Source organism: Halyomorpha halys, unplaced genomic scaffold (assembly GCF_000696795.3).
Source record: "Halyomorpha halys isolate HHAL.00 unplaced genomic scaffold, Hhal_1.1 Scaffold22.1, whole genome shotgun sequence".
Lineage (NCBI taxonomy): Eukaryota > Metazoa > Arthropoda > Insecta > Hemiptera > Pentatomidae > Halyomorpha > Halyomorpha halys.
This window is the reverse complement of record NW_027104816.1, coordinates 1,885,689-1,893,566: the sequence shown is the minus strand read 5'-3', so window position 1 is coordinate 1,893,566 and position 7,878 is coordinate 1,885,689. Positions and strand designations below refer to the sequence as shown.

At 32.9% G+C, this 7,878-nt stretch overlaps 1 protein-coding gene across 1 annotated transcript in view; it reads left to right on the top strand.

Annotated features, from left to right (window-relative positions):
* Arc42 (Activator-recruited cofactor subunit 42) overlaps positions 1–7,878 on the top strand; it is a 108,035-nt gene that overhangs the window by 67,181 nt on the left and 32,976 nt on the right. The window lies entirely within an intron of this gene.

Sequence of the window (7,878 nt, the reverse complement as noted above, 5' to 3'; positions counted from 1 at the left end):
TATATATACAAATTTTTATTTTATATATATGTGTATTTTCTTTCTACCTTATTATATCATGTTAAAATATGTAATTTATATATGGCCGATCACGGATTGATTAGTATGCTGTGTAATATAGCAACCCAATGTATTTGGGCAGCATGAATTAATAAAGCATTTTTCTCTATATATATATCTTGATAACTTTGTTTTCTTGAATTGTATTTGTTCATAATGGTTATAATTTATAAATACAGTCCACTTCTTTATTCTACAGGGTGTGTTGTTGCTAGGCAATCAGAAACAGGTATTTACAATAATTACTCTTAATGAAATTAATATCTATTTGATACATGAATCTATTTTTATGTATAACAAAACTAACCAAGTTCACAATCTTTTTTCGTTGATTCCTGGTATCTTCTCTGTTCTTAATGTTATTGTCCTAGCGTCCAAAATGGCTTCCTACTCTTGCTGGACAGAAATTGATGAGGACCTCCTCATCCTGAAGACATCCTTTCTCTTCTCCGTCCACACAACCAAATGAATTCTCCAAAACCAAAACCTGCCTCGAGGTTACATGTAAACATCGATTGTCGCACAACAGTTAGGGATTTTTCCTAATGATTTACTTTCTGAATATTATTCATTAGCACTATTCTTGATTTCTATTTTTCCTTTAATTTACTGTATTTTCAATTTTGAGGGGACGAGTTAAAATAGTTCTTATGATATTTGAATCTGCTCAACATGGCCTTGATTCAACAGACTTGTCGACTGAAGAATACGTACCGCCATCTTTGTTTTGTTTTGAATCACAAAGTTATTATAGACAATGAAAATTGGTTAGCTTGCTTTTTGGATAAACAAAACAAATTAACAATCTTAAAATGATACATAAAATAAAACATATTAAAAACCCTTTATACATCAAAATATACTATTTACTAAAAAAGAGCATATTACAATATATATATATTTTGTAATATCCTCTTTTTTAATCAATAGTTGATATTTATATATAAATGATTTTAGTTGTGTTTTATTTTATGTATATCGTTTCAGTATTGTTTATTTGTTATTTTAAATCAAAAAGCAAGCTAACCAGTTTTCATTGTCTAAAATAAATACGCTATTCGAAACAAAGAAGATAGTGGTGCGCGTCCTTCCGAAGTGTTCGTTGAATTGTTTGTGTTGAGAGCATAAATTGAAGTTGTTTAACTTTTGTTGTTTCTATACAATAATTATAGAAAAAGAATAATCAAAGAAGAACATAACAATTATCAATAAACTATTTACATTGTAAATCATAGCAAATAAAGCAGAGCTATTGTACTACAATTGATTCTTTTTGGATCGACCAGTGAACATTGAAGATAGAAGAGAGGAAACGGGCACTCTTGATTTGACTGGCCTGGTGAGAAGACGTCCGTCAGCTAGAAGCGGGAAGGACTGGAAGCCATTGTTAGTTTTGGACAAAGCGTCATGGACAAGAGGATGTCAACAGTCATATATTATCAAAGGAAGACTGTGTAATTGGTTAGTTTTGTTTCTAACTGGAATTTATTGCATTTGTAAAATAGCTATTAATTAAGTTTAAGTGTTACTAGTAGTAAAGTGTCGTCTGTGTCTGATTTCCTGGAAACCCACCCTGAGAAAAGAGTCTCTTATGTTATGAAATTTAAATAAAATTCTATTATCTTTAAAGTTTTTAAAAAGAACCCAAGCTATCTTTGATATTTGAAATTAGTTAAGTCTAATAAAATTCTATTTATTTTATTTTAAATAATTTTTGATTATTACAATATATATTGTAATATCCTCTTTTATGAGTAAATACTAATTTTTTATATATAAATGATTTTTAGTATGTTTCATGTTATGTATCATTTCAGTATTGTTCATTTGTAGTATTAAACCTAAAAGCAAGCTAACCAATTTTGTTCAGTCGAATATGGAATGGAAAAGATTGTTATTCAAAACAAAGAAGATGGTGGCATGTTTCCTCCTGAAGTCCATTGAATTGCGGCCATGTTGAGCTGATTTAAATATTTTAGACTTTATTTAACTTCCCATCATTAATATACATGGTGTTAACATACCACCCACCAATTTTTGTCTTGGGACAAACGGAGACTCCAACAGAAAAGCATCTCCTCTACCAACACACCTGGATTCTGATGGAGCGACAGCAGTCACAGCTTGTTCCAATATGGTGACTACTTCATTGGTTGCTGGCCATGAACAGGGCTCGCTTAAAGGAACTTGAAAGCACCCAGATATGGTTTTCTGAAGATCTCCAGATTCTGTGGATAATAGCAGATGTGGAGCATTACCAGTCGGCGATTCAGGTTCAGTCATAGAACTGTTGACAGAGGGTTCACCCTACTTTCTTCCTGAATTCTGGTTAAAGGAGGCGAAGGGGTTACTCTCAGGTGTAAAGGCATAGGGTTTCCACCATTGTGAATGGTAGACTGAAAAATATTTGCTGTACCTTGAGTAATTGAACCAGTTGGATGACTAAATACGTCAGGCTGCTGGAACTGGAGACTTTAAAAGTGTTGAGAAAGTGATCCTGCGGGATTGTTATAGTCTCGAACTCCAGAATAATGAATAGGAGAACATGAGGAGATTAGAGGAGAAACACCACCACTAATAGCTTGAGGTGGTGAAGGAGACGGACTGACCCTCATCTGTTGGGGATCAATTAACCCCAATACAAAAAAAAATAAAAATGTAATTAAATATATTTACTGTCTAATTACAAAATATTTACATTTTAATATACATGGCATTAACAATATATGAGAATATATAATATTAATTATTTATGTGTATATATTGATAACTTTTCTCTTGACTGTTGTATATTGTAATATCCTCTTTTTGAGTAAATAGTATATTTATTTGTATAAATGGTTTTTAATATGTTTTTATTTTATGTATCGTTTCAATATTTGTTCATTTGCTTTGTTAAACCAAAAAGCAAGCTAACCAATTTTCATCAGTAAAATATGCGTTTGGGGAGCGTGGTAGCCACAGGGTAAAGCATGTGGTTACTAACTCCAAGGACCTGAGTTCGAATCCGGCTGGGCAGAAAATTGTTTTCTGTTACACTTTAACCGTGAGTCAACTCCTGTGGGTTCTGGAGCCCTCCTGGGGTTTACCCAGCCTCTTAAATTGGGTACCCTTAATTGGGTAAAAATCTGAAATGGCTGTCGAGCGTGATTCTGACTAAATCACCTTGCACAACCGTTGGTTTAGTAACAGGACTTCTTTACAAAGTACTGAACCCCTGACCCTTCGTGGGTTGTAGCAGTACAGATTTTAATTTTTTTTTTTTTAAATATGCTGTTACAAAAGATATCGTTCAAAGGCAAGATGGCAGGGTGTGTCCTTTCAAAATTCTGTTGTATTGCAGCCATGTTGAGCAGATTCAAATATTTTAAAAACTTTAACTTCCCATCAAAATTGTAGTTACAGTAAATTTAATAAATTTAAGAAAAGAAGAATTCAAGAATAAGTGTTAAAGAATAATATTCATAAAGAAAATCATGTTCAAAAACTCAAAACTGTAGTGCTACAATCGATGTTTACATTGAACATCGAGAGAAAGATCATGATTGGTGAAAAGCATTCGTTGCTTAGGCACGGGTGGGGAATGATGTTTCCTAGATAAGGAAGTCCTCATCATCTTTTGTCTAAATCAAGGGAGACATCTCGAAAATGAAGACATTGAAGAGTCACCCAAGAAGAAAAAGAGACTCTTTGTTTTGGATCGCCAGTGAATGAGATGAGTGAAAAGAGGACAAATGCTTTGTTAACAGTCAGTGTTTGTTAGCTGAAAGATAGTTTACAGCAAAGGCTACTTTGTTGAGAAAGAAGACAAAGAAAACCATCAATCATCAAAAGAAGATATTAAAGATTGGTTAATTTCGCTCTACCTAAAATTAAATACAATTGTAAATGTAGATATTAATTTAATTAAGTGTTATTGATAAAAAAGTGTCTGTTCTGATTGCCTAGGAACCCCCTCTGAGATTAAGAGTCCATAATATCATATATAACAAAATAAAAATTCTCATATTTATTTAATATTTAATCTTTTTATTTGACCTTGCCATCTTTAAAAATATACTTTAGAAATGAGAATAAGTAAAAACTATATCAAATTACATTTATTTTATGTTAAAATAATTTTTTAATATTACATAGATTGTCACCCAACAGAAGTGGCCTCATTCTTTACAAATTAGGCCACGGCAATCAGGACACAGCTTTCAAAAGAATTAAATTTGAATAACAAGATAGTCTTAATATGTTGAATATTTGTGTTGTGGTATTGGGGATTGGATAAGGAAAGGCAATGGAAGAATGATGGCTCCTTGTCCACTGACTAGTATAACAAACCCATTTACTCCCGTAGGCTACTAAACTATTTTTCCCAGCACCCCCACCATCAAAAAATCACTATTGCCGTAAATCTCAAACACCGTTGCCTTTCCTTATCCAATCCCCAATACCACAACACAAATATTCTCCGTATTAAGACTATCTTGCTTTCAAATGATTTTCCACCTCACATCATAAACAAACTTTTAAATTTGAATAAGTTTGTTTTTATAACTTAGTTAGTAAATGATGGAGGATAAAGTACAGGTAACTGGGGGTAAAGATCCTAAAGATGTGATTCTATTAAATAGCCTCCATGATAATAAATTAGTGGTAACAAATTCAGATTTAAATTAAAATGTTGAAAATAGTGTTCATTTTGATGTTAAAACTATGTATCAACAACTAATGATGATGATAAACAATAATACAGAGAAATTAAACAAAATATTTGATGAACAGGATAAAAAGCAAAGAAAAACATTTGATGAACAGGATGAAAAGCAAAGAAAAATATTTGATGAACAGAATGACAAGCAAGAAAAATCTATTCAAAAATTATCGAATAAAATTGAAACAACCATTTATAGAGATCTGTGAAAGTTGCAGGGTTGAAACTAATTTAACAATAAATGACTCAGAATTATTGTATGACAATATTGATGAAAAGGTTAAACATCTTATATTCGAAATTAATAAAAATTATGAATTAGAAATTAATGTAATAAATATTACTTAATATTAAATATAATAATATTAATAATAAATTCCATTTATTTTATATTAAAATAATTTTTTAGTATTACAATATATGTCTATAATATATATATTTAAACTCATCTCCTTCTACCGTTGTCACAGCAGTTTATAAACCTCCAAATAAAAAACTAATTCAAGACGAAATTTTAAAACTATTACCACCAGGGAACCATACATTAGTTTTAGGTGACATAAATTGTAAAAACATTTACTGGGGATGCCGCAAATCAAATTCTAGCAGAAATACTTTACTTGATATTTGCTCAAGGCACAACATCCAAATACACGCATCAAATGAACTTACGTTTTACAGGCCTGGCTGTAAATCTGATATTCTGGATATTGTATTAAAAAAAATTTTAGTTTTCCTCTCTCTTCTCAAGTGATTACAACTTTAAATTCGGACCATATCCCTGTATTAATTAATTTCTCAACTGAGATAAACAATGAAACATTGAAAAAATCCCTCATTAATGGAGTAATTGATTGGGAAACGTACACAATTCTTGTTGACAATTACAACTGAAAAAAAATTTCCCTACCGCTCAAGAAATAGATAAAAGTATAACAATGTTAAATGAATCGGTCTCAAACAGTTTATACGATACAACTGTACGATCTTTTCATTTAAGGGAAAAAACCTTTTCTAGCTGCCAAAAATCAATACTGGTAAAAATTAAAGAAAAAAATCACGCAAGGAGACAGTGGATGCACACTAGAAATCCTGTTCACAAAAATAAATGGAACCACCTCAAACATGAAATTAAGAAAGGATCTGGATGAATGGGCGTATTCTAAATATCTGGGATACATGGAAAATTTAAACCCAAAGGATCATTCATTATGGAAGGCTACCCGACATCTATTGGATAACCGTAAAAAATTCCAAATCTAGTAGACAATGATGACTTCATCACCATTGACGCCAAAAAAGCTGAAGTGTTCGCTAATTTCTTTGAGAAAACATTCTCCAACACAGAAATAAGTCCAAATTTAGTCACTGATGAAATTGACCAGTATCTAAATCTTCCCCTCGCAACAGTTGAGCTCCCACCTAAATTCACGTCCCCAAAAGAAATCCAGGACCTGATTAAAAAGCTCAAGGTAAAGAAAAGTCCTGGCCATGATTTGATCCCAGTCATAGCAATCAAAATGTTACCCAGGAAAGCTGTCGTTTTTATCACGTCAATTTTTAACAGTTGCCTTCTTACTGGGTACTTTCCGGATACATGGAAGAAAGCCGAACTCATAGTAATTCACAAGCCTGGTAAGAACACTTAACAAATCAGCACCTATAGACCTATCAGTTTATTACCCATTTTTGGAAAATTACTGGAATCAGTTATTAAAAAACATCTTAATTCTTTTTTCAGAGCATCAAAATTATTCCTGATTTTAAATTCCATTTTCAATACAGTCATTCCACTTCTCACCAACTGGCAAGACTATCGGAATTTGTAATTAGCCGATTCGAAAAAAAGAGACACACCCTGGTAGTGTTCTTAGATTTACAACAAGCATTCGATAAGGTCTGACATCGAGGTCTCCTATATAAACTAAAGAAAGCAGGCACTCCAAAATACCTATACAATATTCTGAGCTCATTCCTCAATGGTAGAACATTTTCAGTCAGAATTAATAACAAAAATTCAATCCTTAGACAAATCCATGCCAGTACTCCACAAGGTTCAGTCCTTTCTCCCATTTTGTTCAACTTCTACCTTCACGACATTGTCCAGTCCACACACCTATGTTCGCTGACGATATAGCTGTGTTATCTCAATATGATAACATTATAATAGCTAGAAACACTTTGCAAAGTCACCTTAATGATCTAGAACAATATTTCACTAAATGGATGATTTGTAGGAAATTGTGAAGCTTGTCTATCCACGAAATATTACAGAAACCCACCAAAAGGGAGACAAGAAGAAACACATACCCCAGATGCGTAACTTGGCATCTCATCACACCAGGGCACCCCAAGAGCAGAGGAAGCATAGAGCGGCTTCATGGTATGTTGAGTGACTATCTTCGTTTATATCAGATCGACAAGGGATCGTAACCAGATGTAGCAATGCCTAAGGCTATCGGGGCATATAATTATTCCGTACACACCGTTATGGGATTTTCACCATTTGAGATCCTGTTTGGGCTTTGAGGACACCGGCAGGACTATAAGGGCATGACAGTGGATGGTGAGGAAATACACAACAACCATGTTGCTCGAAGAAAGTTATGGGTGAAGGCACGAGGAACAATGGAAAAGGAAAAAACGAGGAGGTGGCACGAGATAATTTAAAGATCCTTTGGGGGGATCAAAATTGGGACGATCGTGTACAGAAAGTTGGGGTCTAACAGGGGTGTAAGAGATACAGCGATACGAGGGTCCATTCAGGGTGATAATTATTAGAGAATACAATATTGTCACATTAGAAAGTATCAAAGATCCAAAAAAGAGGAGAACTGTCAATATTGAAGAGTTAAAACTTCCAATAACAACATAATAACTGGAGTGTTCTCATATTGCCAGCCACCATCAGATTATATTACAGATAATTATGTTATTTATTCTATTCATTGTTTTTCTTTAGGATTCTTTTTGACTTTTGTAAATATTGTTTTTATTTAATTTTAGCTTATTTATGTATTGAAAGGAATATGGTCCGGGTGCGGTCAAGAAAAACTCAAATAGTAGAAATATACTAATTTAATGAGCCAACGTTTCGCCCCACGTTGCAGGGC